Consider the following 238-nt stretch of genomic DNA (forward strand, 5'->3'; position numbering starts at 1 on the left):
AGTTGGCTTAAAGCTCAACATTCAGAAAACGAAGATCATGGCATCCGGTCCCATCACTTCATGGCAAATAGATGGGGAAACAGTGGAAACAGTGTCAGACTTTATTTTTTTTGGATCCAAAATCACTGCAGATGGTGACTGCAGCCATGAAATTAAAAGACGCTTACTTCTTGGAAGAAAAGTTATGACCAACCTAGATAGCATATGCAAAAGCAGAGACATTACTTTGCCAACAAAG

The 238-nt window shown here is 39.9% G+C and overlaps 1 protein-coding gene across 5 annotated transcripts in view; it reads left to right on the plus strand.

Annotated features, from left to right (window-relative positions):
- Positions 1–238, plus strand: part of USP25 (ubiquitin specific peptidase 25) — a 161,008-nt gene that overhangs the window by 32,431 nt on the left and 128,339 nt on the right. The gene's annotated exons all lie outside the window — the stretch shown is intronic.

Source organism: Bison bison, unplaced genomic scaffold (assembly GCF_000754665.1).
Source record: "Bison bison bison isolate TAMUID 2011002044 unplaced genomic scaffold, Bison_UMD1.0 scf7180017863372, whole genome shotgun sequence".
NCBI lineage: Eukaryota > Metazoa > Chordata > Mammalia > Artiodactyla > Bovidae > Bison > Bison bison.